This window comes from Gracilinanus agilis, chromosome 2, assembly GCF_016433145.1.
Source record: "Gracilinanus agilis isolate LMUSP501 chromosome 2, AgileGrace, whole genome shotgun sequence".
Lineage (NCBI taxonomy): Eukaryota > Metazoa > Chordata > Mammalia > Didelphimorphia > Didelphidae > Gracilinanus > Gracilinanus agilis.
Genome location: NC_058131.1, coordinates 580954472 through 580968803, shown reverse-complemented (window position 1 = coordinate 580968803; position 14332 = coordinate 580954472). Strand labels below are relative to the sequence as shown.

The following is a 14332-nucleotide window of genomic DNA, read 5'->3' as shown; positions in this document are numbered from 1 at the left end:
TATGATTCCTGAGTCTGAATCTCCTGTATTTTCTCAAGAAAGGAGTAAAATAAATTTCATCCATCATGACATTTCACCAAGTTTAACATGGGAAGGATACAGCGCCCTCAAATATTGCTGCGCCAAATATTTCTTCCATGAACATTAGAGGGAAACACACTGCTTTTATATTTTTAAAAGCTACAAATAATATGCATTATGTAAAGATTATTCCTCTTAAACACTGCTTTTAAAAGCTATAGAAAAGCTAAGTTTTAAGAAAAAATATTACTAAGCTATTTTTTGCTAAAAATATTTTCCCTTCTAAATCATTTTATGAAGATCCACAAGCAATGTTTACAACTCAAAAACATGCTTCAACTTGACCTATTCTCTCAGTCAATTATCATTCAAAAAGCACTCAAGGAAGAATTCATTGTGATGGTAATATTGACTAAGGAAAAATACAGGAAGTAGAATTTAATATAGAAGAATCCAAATATCATCACTCAAAAGATCTAGATTATTATTGTAAAATAGATGAAGGTAGACAAGAGGACATGTCATTAAGTTTAGGAAATTTAGCTTAATCCTATGCATTCAAACAACCAGACCAAAGCACATTTAATTCAATTATTTTACCTATCAAAACAACTGAAACAAAAGCTAAAGAATCAGTTTTGCCTTGGTCATCAAGTCCATCTAGACAAAGGAAATGAATTGAGCATCAATAAATACCAATTGGGCATCCACTGTGGTAAGTACTGAGGCTACAAACCCAATTCAATCAACATTTATGAAGTTAACATGTACATGCAAGGTATTAGAGATGGTTTGGTCTAGTCAATTGAAAACCAAATTCTTCCTAGTCAGGAAGAACTGGCTTTAAGTTCTGTCTTTGATAGATATTTGCCTTGTCACCCTGGGCAAGCCACTTAATTTCTCAGAGGCTGTTGGTGGAACTATGAACTGATCCAACTGTTTTGGAGAATAGTTTGGAATTAAACCTAAACAGTTATAAAATTGTATATACCTTTTGACCCAGCAATACTACTATTGGGTTTATTTCCTAAGGTGACCAGATTAGGGGAAAAGGAAAAGAACCTATATATTCTAAAAATATTTATATCAGCTCTCTTTGTGTTGGCGAAGAACTGGAAATTGAGGAGATGCTCATTAATCAGGAACTGGCTAAACAAGTTGTGGCATATGATTGTAATGGAATAGGAATACTCTTGCACTAAAAGAAATGAAAAGCAGTTTCATTTTTTAAAGACCTTTTTAAACCTTTACATTCTGTCATAGACTCCATTCTAAGACAGCAAGGGCAACTGTGGTTAAGTGACTTGCCCAGAGTCACACAGCTAGGAAGTAACTGAGGGCAAATTTGAACCCAGGTCCTACCAACTCCAAGCCTGACACTCTATCTACTGTGCTACCTAGCTGCCCCTAACAAGCAGATTAATTAAAAAAGAAACAAGGAAATACCTATATGAAATTAGGAAGAGTGAAATAAGCAAAATCAAGAGAACGTTATATATAGCAATAGAAATATTGTTTGAAGAATGAATTGTGTATGTCCACCTCCAGAGAAAGAACTGATAAATAGAAACAAGGCCAGATGATGCCTTCTCTAGTGCAGGGAAGGGAGAGAGGTAGAAAGAAATGTCTATATTTCTACAAGTAGAAATATTTTCATCTGGGAATTTTAATGTAACAAACTAATTAATTAATTTAAAATTTTTCTCAGGGGCTCCAAGCAATTCACTGATATAGTAAATTGCAAAATAGTAGATGTTCTGCATTGGGATAGGGAGTTTCCTACTGTAGCGAAATCATAGATCTGGATCAAATATGCAAAGCATTAAATAGATAATATATAGACCTATTTCTCTCTCCTAGCATGATGCATTCAGTCATGGTCATAGCCCCAGATTAGACCCAGAAAGGACCTTAAAGAAAATCTAGTCTGACTGTCATCTCTTTTATAAATGAAGAAACTGAGGCCCAGAGAGTTGAAGTGACCTGTCTAAGGTTATACAGATTAAAATGTGGTAAATTGGGATGTTAACTGTGGTCCTAATTCCAATATTCTTGTTACTATACCAAGCGCAATTATACTGTGATGTGTAATCTCTTCACTGAAGACCAAAAGGAATTCTTCAAATGAAAAATCAGAAAAGCAATTCTTTCAAAGCCAAGCTGTCACAATGACAAATGCATCTGAATCCTTCCTCTGTGCCAAGGTAAGATTCCCCTTCTTAAGGCAGAGCTGAGATCAAGTCACTTTCCAGGTCAAAAAATCTCATTCTTATGTTCCAGCTCCAATTCGCCTGGCCAGATCACAGGCTATTATCTCCATGCTTCAGTACGTTCTTTCCCTAAACATAGCCCAGACTTTTTGGCCTCTGTGCCCATGCTGATGTCATTCCCTAACCCCAGAGGTACCCTCTTCTAACATCGTGGATAGTTGAAATTCAACTTATCCTTCAAGGTCCTGCTTAAATGCTATTACTTTATGGTAGCCAATCCTTCCAAAGAAGATACCCCCCCTTAGACCTCAAAATTCTCCTAATCCCTGGCACTCCTCTAATTCACATCCATGGTCAACTTCAAGAATCTGGATAGCTGATCTCTATGTAGCACGCTCAAGTTTGCCAAGTGCCTACCCCATTGCTTACCTTGTTGTACAAATATTGTTGTTGTCCTGCCATTTCATTCGTGTCAAACTCTCTGCAATCCCATTTGGGATTTTCTAGGCAAAGATTCTAGAATGCTTTGTCATTTCCTTCTCCAGTTCATTTTATACATGAAGAAATTGAAGCCAACATGGATTAGTGACATGCCTAGGGTCACACAGCTAGTAAATGTCTGATGACAAATATGAACTTAGGTCTTCCTGACCCCAAACCAGGTATTCTAATCACTACATCTCCTAGCTGCCTCAGTACAAATATTAACTTTGGATTTTTTTGATCCATTTTGTGGATGAGGAAACTGAGGCTCAATAAATATAAAACGACTTGCCCACAGCCACAATCTCTGAAATGTTAGAGACAAGGATTGAGCCCAAGGTCTCCAACTCCAAGTCCAGTGTTCAAGGCACAACTGCTCTGCTTCTTTTTGCATGGTATTTCTTTATAGATGAGTCTCATAGATGACCCTATTGCATTACTAGTTCCTAAATGACAAAGATTCAGGTGTCTTTGTATCAGCGCCTAGAATGTGGTAACACTCAATAAATGTCCCTTGGAGCAACTGCAGATTTAAGATTCTCTTTTTTAAAAATCTGCATCCACAGAATGTAAAGGCATGAAATTTGACTAAAAAGGATTATATTTGAGAGAATGAATAAATAATAGCTACGTTCACCACAAATGGGATCCAAAGTCTTTCCCTGCCAGTCAGTATTGAACATTCAGTTTTTGAAACTCAGGTTTGCTGATCCTATTAAGCCTAAATGTTTATACAGAATTCAAAGAATCACAGGAATCAAAGAACTTTAAGAGGTCATTTAGTTCACCCTACTCCCCTCAGTTCTAAGTTAACCAGTACAGATGACTTTCTATTTTATTCTTTAGATCTCTGGGGAGGAAGAAGAAGCCAGACCTCCCTCAATAACATATTTCAAAGTTTAGGAGACCTTCAGTCATGACATTCTTCTTCATTTTTTGACATTAATCTTTCCGCCTTCATTTCAAGTTCCAGTTTCTTGTTCTGTCCTCAGTAGAGAGTGGGAACATCTGGTTACCATCACTCTCATAATAACCCTTCATCCTACTCATGCTACTGCTTATTTGTTTCTAAGAATACAATCATTTGCTTTTCAAACATTACATTTCAGAGCAATTTGTAAATATATTAGTTTATAAATCACAGTTATTCACGTTATTTGGAATAATTTTAACTTCTGGAAAACAGTGAACCCAATTGTACAGATTTAGTTTACCATAGGGTAAATCATGTCCCCTAAAACCTAGCTAACATGAAGTAAAAGCTTGATATTTGCTGAACCTCCAACTAATATTAATCTTATCTGGAGAATATCAATATTTACATCTGAAATATTAATACAGGGGTTGCCCTGTATTTGTGTTTGAGAGCTTTTATTGTAGATTTGGTTGTATTATTTAAGAAATAAATCACAAAACATAAAAACAACTTCAAAATAACTAGGTTGAACATATTCCAACAAGATATTTTGTATAATGTTCTGGATGTTGATCTTTGAGAATGGAGCTCTTGGCCATAGAGATTCAGGCTTTTTTTTCTATCTGCACTAAAAAATGAAGTTTGAAGACAGTTTTTGAAGGGAACAAGGATGGAACTTGTTTTGCTTGACACCACAGGGCAGAATGAGGTTCAATGGATAAAAGTTTCCAAAATGCAAAATTAGTCTCAATATAAGGGAAATTTTCTAACAATTCAAAGTGGAAAGTACTACTTTGGAAATGGTTTGTTCTTCCTCAATGGAGGTCTTCAAACTAACTCTAGGTGACTAATTGTTGGGTATACTGAATCTGCTGAGTTCACTTAACTGTGGAATATAGTGTGATTCTGTAAATCAATGGTTTAAAGTAAATTTAAATCTGGAATATGAAGTTCAGAATTCTGTCTAATTTTCCCATCAGTGGACTGATTATGGAATTTAACATTAAACTGAGATCAACAGGAAACTGGCCCAGAGGAAAAGAAAGCACAATGAATCTTCAGGGTACCAAGCCTCAATGTTTATTTCAAATATAAATTGTCATAGCAAATTCCTCAAATATGCTCTAAAAGAAAATGAGTTGTGTATTGACTGATTATAATAGATAAATTCCAACATAATAAGAATGTTTAAAAAACATTCTTTGTGTGTTTCAGTCTACTTTGGAATTGATTTTCATAAGAATTTGGTCATAGCACCAATAATAGTTGTTGCATTGTTGCATAATGACAGTTTATAAATGGGTTCCCAGGTAAAAAGGTGCTTACTTTGCTGTTCACAGATCACCTACAAATTATCCATTTGACTTACTTTTAACAGACTTCAACGTCTTCTGGAGGCATGTGGCAGTCAAGAATTATACTTTGTCAACATGGTACTTTCCACTGTTGAAAATAGTCCATTTTTGCCACAATAAAATGTGTGGTGTGATATCACAACCCCTGAGAATTCTGAAAAGGGGAAAAAAAAGATGAGACAAAGCTAAATTAACATTAGGCACTACAATCAAGAATAATTCTGAAAATTAAAAATAAAATTAAAAAAAATCTATTGGCATTAAGGTGAAGAATTTATCAACTCCCCTACTCCCCATACACAAAATGGAGTGCTTTTATTTTTAAATCAATCCAGATGTCTAAAGGTATCAGCTGTTTAAATGGTAAATGCCTCTTAAAATGGAGAAACTTATTCAAATGATTCTATTGTTCAGAGTCAGACTCAATGAATCTTGTTGAAAGGGACTCAGACCCCCAAAGAAATCAAATTCTGATGTTACAATGTTTTATAAAGCATATACAATACAAGGATTAAAAACATATTTCAGACTAAGTGAACACACATTCCATATTAAGAACTATTGAACATAACTCTTTTTTCTAGGACTACTTCATATAACCATTATTCCTGAAGGCAAGTTTTAATAAACTGGGTATACCAGGAATATTAAGAGGTGCTAGGGTACAATGGAAACTACTGTTGTTGGAGCCTGTAGACTAGCATCTCCCATAGAGCCTGGCATACAGGAAATGCTTAATAAAGGCTTGCTGATTAATTGGTTGAGTTCAGATCTTTGCTCTGTTACAGACAAGTAACATTTGGCAAATCACTATAATTTCCTGGTTTCCTCATCTGCAAAATGAGATGATTGTACTAGATAATCTCTAAGGTACTATCTAGCTCTAAATTTATGCTTGTATTTATGTAAAAGAAAATGTTTCTTATACAGTGGGAACCCAGCAGGGCAAGAAAGCAAGAGAGGGAAAAGTAGCTAGAAGGAACAATTATCCTAAAATAAATGGGACTCTTTTTTAGGATAGGGGGAAGGGCAGTGGAGAATAAATGAGGATCTACTTCCAAGGCTAAATGGTTGGACCTGGAGTTTGCTCAGGTTCTCAGCAATTTATTCTGTTGCCTCTATGATAAAATATATATACTTCTTTTTGGTATTTAAAAGGTTTGACAGTCTGGTTCCATACAGATTATGCATTACTCTCCGTCTGGCCTCCCTAAAATTATATTCCCTATGTGGGAGATTCCACCTTTGCCTCTATTCCTTTATAAATGTTGTCTATTCCTTGAATTCATTTTCTTTTGAAATCTTGTAATTTCTAGTTTCCTCTAAGGCTCTACTTAAATACTATGCCCTAAACTAGTATGCTCTTCCACAACATCAAATATTTTCTTTTTACTTATCTAAGAATATACTGTTTTTACCCAAAGGAATGAAAGCTCTTTGAAGGTAAGAATTGTTTTATTTTTGTATTTTGTATTTCCAGTGCCTGGCAATTCTGGGAACGTGTTGAATGAAAGAAAGGATACATTTATAATGGCAGATTTCAGAAAGCTTTATGGCAAAGATGAGCTGGGGGATCAAGGGAAATAAAGCAACTGACCAGCAGCAGTTGAGTGATTATCATGGACAAGACATTATAGGGGATATGAAGATGAATAAGGTCTAATCTCTGCCTTACAGGAGCTTCCTGTCTAGTTAAAGAACTACATGAGAATGTAATTTTTCTGCAATCAAGAGTGTTCAATAAAGTTTTGATTCTGAAAAGTCACAAGTGTATTTAAGAATAAAGATTGAACATTGTGAGCTGGGGTGCTTAAGTGTGGGTTCATGGATGGAGATGGGACTTGATCTAAGCCTTGAAGATGGTTTGGTGTGAAGAATAATTTGAAAACCAGTAGAAAGGAAGAAAAAATACAGGGCATATCTGGGGTTCAGAGAGTAAACAAGTATGGGCAAAGAAGGGAATCTGTACAAATGGGTATTAGGAGATAATGTTGGAAAGGAAAATTGGGACTGGATTGTGAAAAGCCTTCTAGAATCAGGTATGAACTAAGATCTTCTCTTCTGATGCCAGCAATAATCATCCCATGAACAATATACAGAAATGCTTTTGTTCTTTGAACATTTTATTATTATGAATAAGTTAATATAAAGAGGATCACCTTGAGATAGGTAAATATTCTCCCAATTGATAGGTATGAGAGGTAAGAGGGGGAGAAGATCAATGACATCCTCTGGCCACATCATCAACCAGTTGGTATAGAGAAATTCCTGATCTACCCTCTACATATTATGACATCTTCCTGTGTAAGTAGCTCTTAATTAATGGAGCCTTGAATGGGATCCATGGCAGAGCTATAAGTAGAAATATTTTCACTTGAGAAAAACACCTGGGGGAGGGTGAGTGTAGAAAATAATCTAAAGTAAAGCAAAAGGTGGCAGCACAAAGGTTGTATCTACTTGAATCAGGAGAGGAAGTTACTCATCACCCATGAGAATCAGCAAGGAAGGTGGGCCCTATGAGAGGACAGCCATGATGACTGGACACTAATAGTAGCAGTCTGAGTTGGGGCAAGGACCATAAGACAACCACCAGGAGAAGGTACCTTCCTCCAGTGGGTGACCAGGAGCAATCCCCATCACTTTGCCCTAATTATTCCTAACCCACTCCATATTGGCAGCTAGGTCCATTAACCTAGAGAAACCTGAATTCTTTCTTATTAGTTATAAAGGGTTTGAGAATAAATAGTACGTCAAAACAAAGTTCAAGATGGCTCTTCTATCCTGTCTCTCAAGTCCCACTTCTAATGAAAATGCTTGAAATTCAGTGATTTCATGCCAAGGTCATTAGGACAATGGTGAGATCCTCTCTTTTATCAGAACTGAACTACCCTGAATTGCACATCACTGATGCAGAATAGGTGATGTAATACAAATGTTATAGTGATGCAGGAAGGAAAACAGGCAGGGAACTGACAACAGAATGATTAATTCCAAACACTGAGAAAGTATTGACTGAGATCATGGCAGTCCTTCCCTGAGGGTTGAGTCTATTGTAGCTTGCATAAGTAGCTGGCAGGCTATTAGGAATGTCAAAAACCATGTGTGAAGGACAGATGGAGTGAAACTAGGTCTCTTAGCTAAGGACTGTGGAAAGAAACAAGCAGGTGTGGGATATCACAGGTCATTATTACACAACTTGCTGGCCATTTTGGTGGTAGCTGAGTAATGAGATGCGAGATGACCACACAGAAAGACAAAACAGTCTCCCCCATGTCCCTAACTATGCCCTAAATCATATTTACCTACTCCTGGACTTGATCAATTTCTGGCAAATCTTCAATCCACCAGAACAGAAAATCAGTTGAAAGAACACTTGATTTAAAGATAAATGATTAAAGGTTGAGGTCTTGGTGGCTCTACTTCTCATGCCAGCTATGTGACTTTGAGCCACAACACTTTTCATTAAAAGGAAGAAAATAATAATAGTAACTCTACCATTTCTATTGAGCTTTTATGTTTATTAAGCTCTTTATTCAAGAGATAGGCAGTCGTTCTCCACAGAAGTCCATTTGCCCATGGTCTGGAACTAGGATTTGAACTCCAATCCTTTGCTGCCAAGTCTAGCTAGCCTATGTTCCACCACTCCACTTTGTATCTGTCCTTATAGTTGGCAAATACAGATCAAAGTAAACCATTTTCCACTTTATTTCCATCATTTTTCCTCATATAAACAATATTTCTTTTTCACAAGACAAAGGGAAATTTGCACATATATAACTATATCATATCTGCTGTCTTGGTAAGGGAGAAAGGAAGGAAGGAAGAGATAAAATATGAATCACAAAATATCAAAATAATCAAAATTATTATTAAACATTGTATCTACATGTGATGAGGAAATATGATAAAAAGAAAAAAAGAAATTTATATTTCAGTATGTTAAAAATAAAAGAAATTAATTAAAAGTAGGATTATGATCAGACTCAAAAGAAATATATAAAATGTATGTAGAGAACATATATGAAAGGGCTTTGAGAACCATAAAGTTTTACCTAAACATAGGGCAAAACCATCCCTCATTAGTACTGTTAAAGAGAATAGACATTTGTCAAAGAAGCTGCATTCTTTATAGGGGCCTCAACAACCTTATATCTAGTGGCCAAGAATTCTAGTTAGATTCTTGGGCTGCTTTGTGGGGAATATATCTGTGCTCTAGGACACAGAGGGCACTGGCAGTCATTCACACTTGTCTTCCCTGTTTTTCTAGTTAATAAAGCACATATCAACATTCCTTTTATTGCTGAACCCTTTAAAATAGGCAAAGGGCAAGTCTTCACCTCCAAGAATTTTAGCTATAGCCAGTCTTAACACAGGTAGAGATGTTTAAAGGACAGAGCACAGGGCCAATGAATGAGGAGAACTGGGTTTCTTGATTTGGCTCATTCATTCAGAAATTGTTAGAATTTGGGCAAATCTTTTCAGACTTCTGAGACTCACTTTTCTCATCAGTAAAATGTTGGGGTGGGACTAAGTTTTTAATCTACCACTAGTTCCATAAGATTCTAGAACTCTTGGCTGAGACGATATGGTCTGGCATTATGAAGATCTCAGGTTGGAGACAAAATGTACTGGGAAAGATAATTGACTCTGGAGTCAGAGGAAATGGGCTAGTTAAAATCCTGATTCTGATACTTATCAAATGACACTGTGAACAATTCACTTAGCCTCTCTAGAATCTGAGTTTCTTCATGATAAAAGCTAAAATTTACAAAGCACTTTGAGGTAATGTAATTTAAATATATCATCTCATTTGATCATCATAGCAAGCCAATGAGGAATGTGCTCTTATTATACCCATTTTATAGATGAGGAAACTGAGATTCAGAGAAATCACCTAATTAACATACTCGGGTAGCAAGAATACTTAGCTAGCATGCTAGCTAGCTATGAACACAGCTAGCAAATAAATGAAGCTGTTCTTTAATGCAAATCTTGAATTCAAATCTAGCACTTCATTCCTTATGCCATCTGCTTGCCTCCTCTGTAAAATAAGGGGCCTGGGATGAGGCATTTCTGAGGTAGCTTCCAGTTCCAGAGCCATAATATAAATGAGATGTCAAACTTCAGACCAAGATGGGGAGAGGAAGTATAACCACCAACTAATTCAGTACTTTTATGAATATCTGAAGTTAACTTGTTTTTTAAACTCCTACCCTTTGCCTTAGAATTGAAGTTTTGGTTCCAAAATGGAAGAGCAGTAATGGCTAGGCAATTGGAGTTAAAGTAAATTGCCCAGAACCACACTAGAAGCATCTGAGGCCAGATTTGAACACAGGATCTCTAGTCTCAAGGACCGGCTCTCTATTTACTGAGCCAACTAGCTGCCCTGTGAAGTTAATTTTAACATCTCAAAGTCCCAATGATTGGCATCATTGCCAATCAGCTCTCTTGAAGAACCTTACTTTGTAATACAGTAATATTTCCTTCATGAATACTTCTAAGTAGCCATGATTTTAACAGTGTGAGAACTTCACTTTATGAAAGAGAAAGGCTTCATGAATTTCCATGGCTAACGCCATTTATAGTGGCCATTCTGGTAAATATCTCTGCTCTTATTATGCTGGGGATGGATGATAGTTTATTCTCTTATTAGGGCTATAAAGAAAGTCTTTCCAACTTAGTAGGACTGGCAAGACAAGAGTTTGGGTTAGAACAACAGTCTTTGAGATCCAAGAACACTCCTGCTACATAAAAAATAGGCTACCATGAAGAAGAGAATACAAAGATTCTAGAAAAGCTCTTTCATGATGCTACAAGGCTGATTTACTTTATACTTTTCTAATACTGCTTTAGATATTTTATTAGTCATATGATTGTAGGCAAGTCACTTAACCTCTATGTGCCTCAGTTTCTTCATCTGTAAAATAGAGTTAACAGTAGCACCTACCCTACAAGGTTACTATGAGGATCAAACTAGACAATATATGTACAGTGCTTGGCAGATCTTAAATTGATATATAAATGTTTGCTTTGCTACTATTTATTTAAAAAGTAGGTCTTAAAGAATAAATAAGACTTTAAAGGATAATGCCATCTAAGAATTGTAAGAGGGGCAGCAAATATTATATTTAAAAAGGCCCCTGATTTGAATGATTGTCTGGAAATGGAATATACTTAATGCTGATTATGCCATAGATATGATTCTAGGTTCTTAGAGCCCAAGCTTTGGTTTAGCTTGACCCCAAGCTCTGAATGACAGTACCAAGTTAGAAAGGCTGCCAGTATAGACCTGGAGTTTGTCTTTTACTTGAGAACCAGCCTCAAGGAGAAGAAAGGCTCATGACCAGGTCATCCAGAGGAGAATGAGATTGTTGATCTCCTAAAATTCTAATAAATGTCTACCAATTCACAGAGGGTTTATGATCTGGACTAGTGGACAGAGAATGATGTCTTGGAAAGAGTGATTGTTTTGTAGTCAAAAAACCCAGGTTTAAATCTTTTTTTTCTGCAACTTATTACCAATGTGACTTTGGTTAAGGTTGATGGTTAAATTGCTTAACCTCTCTTTGCCTCAGTTTCATCAATTAAATAAAGGTATTGGACCACATGAAGTCTAATGTCACTTTTGCTCTAAGTCTGATTCTATAAGGTATAGTCACACTAATGAAATAATGGTTTCTTGAAGAAATGAAATATAAGATGCCATTTTGGGAAGCACAGAAACCACAATACCTTAGGGAAAGTCTGCTTTTTTGCTCAGATTCTCACCTCACTGTGTCAGGACAGTTGATGCTGCTATTTTCTTTCTGCTCCAGACAGAGCAGCCACAGTCACACTAAAGAAACAAACTTCCAAGGAGTCTTAGCTCAATTCTGAGAAAAGACTATAAATATTTTTTAAAAATATTTTACAAAGGAAGCCACTGTATCAGGATTGTGCACTACAGTATGGAATATGTCAATTCTATCAGTTGCAAGATTTAATGTCTACAATTCATTTTTTGAAACCAACAACCTGTAATGTAAAGGTCAGTAAGGATGGAGTGAAAATATGCCCTTCAAATCAGAATTTCTTCTAGGCAAAAATGCTAGAAAATTGCTATTGATTGAAAAACAAACTGGGGAACATGAAGCATGGACAAAGTCCATCAGCTAAAGAAAGGACTAATGGTTCACACTTGCTCCAGTCAAGGGAGGAACAATGGATTCTAAACACAAATAGCCCCATATTAAGCTGTTTTATGTTTTGAAAGAAAAGAACGTGGCTTGATTATATTCAGTTATGCTGGTAGCAACATAATCCAAAAGGACAAAAGGAACATTTTATTATACTTCATCTGAGTTGCTGAATATAATAGTTCATGAACTTAAGTTTCCTTTGGCTTGGTAACAGGAATAGAAAGAAGTGGGGGGTACAACATTACAAGTTGTTCATTCTGGAAGTTTCTGGGTATGGGTTATATTAAAGTAAAGGGAAACTATTCAGAGGCTACTCCCTACCCTCTTCTACAGTGAAATGGAACAATTTAGCATTTAGGAAAAAATATAAGCTAATAATTAAGAGAGAGATAAAATACACATCTGGAGCATCCTCAAGGTCTGACTGAAGTGGGAGAGACTAAGTGGTGCAAAGGAAAATCAGTAAGATCACAAAATCCAACAGCTGCAAAGAAGACAGGCCAGAGGTGGCTGCCTAGATGGAGTTTTTCATCTCCCTTGGAGCTTCTCCAAGGTGGAAATGGAAAGAGGGCTTGGGACAATTCTTTCTGAGTCCAAACTGAATCCCAAAGCCCCAGAGCCAAAGTGGAAAACAACCCACATATGCCACAATATGATAGAAAGATGGAAGATAGTGAAAGAAAGAAGCATTGTCTGATGCCTTAGAGGTCAGATGGGTAAAATTCCTGATGAAGAAGAAAAGGCAACTCAGGCATTCAAATTCACTGGTCTTCATTTTTCCTCTTATCTGGCTTTCAGAGCCATCTTGTAAATTTAGCCTGCCCAAACCCTTTATTATAATCAAGCTGGTCCACTTGCTATGCATATTTCTGTCTCTTGTCCACACTAACAACTCTCTTATGTGAACTCTTCTGTAACATACCACAGGGTTTAGGATATAATTTATATTTTTTTCTATTGTTTTATGGATATTAGTCTTGCTTTTCTAGCTAGAACCTAAGCTCTTTGAGAGCAGAGATTACGCCTTGTATGACTTCAAAGTATGTGGGATATGGCTGAACACATAACATTATTGATTCTTAGCTTTTTCATCTGGCTTTAAGGCCTTGTTTTTTTTTTCTTGTTAGTTCTTTGGCACCAATTTCCTTACCTTGTTTGTCTACCTCTACTCATCACCAAACATAATCTGAATTCATTAAGGAGGTTGGACTTGAAAGGTGCTGGTCTTTTTAAGGATAATGCCAATGGTAGCTTGCAAATGGTGAATCTAAAAATAGTATATGGTCATAATTGCTCAAATTTATAGTAAAGCAGGGATCTAATTAAATAGGACAGAGTACAAATGACTAAGTTCAGGGATGATCCATAAATCCAAAATCAGCTATTGGAGGGAAAATCTCTCTTCTCAGGCAGCATCTGATTGATAAACAGCAGAAATATTACAAGGGACATAGATAAAATGGGTGAGGCCTTCCCCTTAGATGGGTGTCACATTTACCAATATTTTTTGTCTCCTCACTGTGAATTTCAAAACAAGATACAAACAAAAGGGAAAAGGAGCGACAAATCTAATCCTTCTTACACTGATTAGTAGCATCTGAGGTTAGGAAGAAAAATCAGACTCTCTTTTCCTTTTTTAGGCAACTTCAATTCCTCCATTACTTTCAAGTGGCTTAAAACTATGCTCCAACAACCAAAGCACTTGCTTTCATAATTCTCTCCTCTGTTGCCAGTTGGATTCAGTCCTAGAAGTAGTCAGCTATAGGTAAGCTTTTCTAATGGAGTTTGGAAAAGAGAAGCTTTGGGGGAAAAAAAGGAAATTGAAGGGCCAGAAAGAAATGGGACAATTAAATAAGAGAAGAGACAGAGGCCATGGGCTAGAGAATGCTCAGACAGTTGTCTGCAAAATGGCAAGGGAGGCCCTATAGTACCAATGTTATACTCCCTGAGCCAAGAGCAAGAAAAGTCACAAAGTTAATGAATACCTTTTGCCTAAAAGATGGCACCAACAGCAACTTACAAAGCTGGGGTCAATGCAATGGCATGAACTGCAAGTCATAGGCAACTTCCAAGGTATCTAGTAAATAGATCCTCTATAGCTGTTTTACTTCTTCAATTGTAATCTTTCTACTTTTTCCCCATTATTTTTTTATTATTTATTTTTTTTTT

General features: G+C 36.3%; 1 protein-coding gene across 1 annotated transcript in view; it reads right to left on the bottom strand.

The window, feature by feature from the left end:
• Positions 1-14332, bottom strand: part of OTUD7A (OTU deubiquitinase 7A) — a 431043-nt gene that overhangs the window by 215053 nt on the left and 201658 nt on the right. The window contains exon 3 of the mRNA XM_044665393.1: positions 5000-5139. The gene's annotated coding sequence lies outside the window, so the exon portion shown is untranslated. The remainder of the gene's footprint in view (positions 1-4999; positions 5140-14332) is intronic.